Source organism: Oryctolagus cuniculus, chromosome 11, assembly GCF_051225735.1.
Source record: "Oryctolagus cuniculus isolate XC-2025 breed Fujian yellow rabbit chromosome 11, ASM5122573v1, whole genome shotgun sequence".
In the NCBI taxonomy this organism is placed as follows: Eukaryota; Metazoa; Chordata; class Mammalia; order Lagomorpha; family Leporidae; genus Oryctolagus; species Oryctolagus cuniculus.
The window spans coordinates 54157501-54157856 of record NC_142877.1 but is presented as its reverse complement, the minus strand read 5'-3'; positions in this window follow the sequence as shown (position 1 = coordinate 54157856).

Here is a 356-nt window from a genome sequence, read left to right as displayed (position 1 = left end):
TTCTCTCTGTCTCTCTCTCTCTCACTGTCCACTCTGCCCCTCAAAAAAAAAAAAAATGTAATACAAATACTCACTGAGCCTAATTGTATGCAAATAAGTACCATAAGCACATAGGGAAGAGAAATGGCCACTTTGAAAAACAGTATTTTGACTGGACATTGAGTAATTAAATGCAAAACAATTGGTATAAAAATTTGTATTAATCAGTAAACGTGTTTCTTATAAGATTATTGATTAGTAATTCTGAAACTTTGTGTATACTAAAAATGAATAATATGTTGTATAAAATAAGAATTGGCTTTCTTACTATTGGAGTAGAAAATTTCAAATAATGAATATAACACTAAAATGAAATC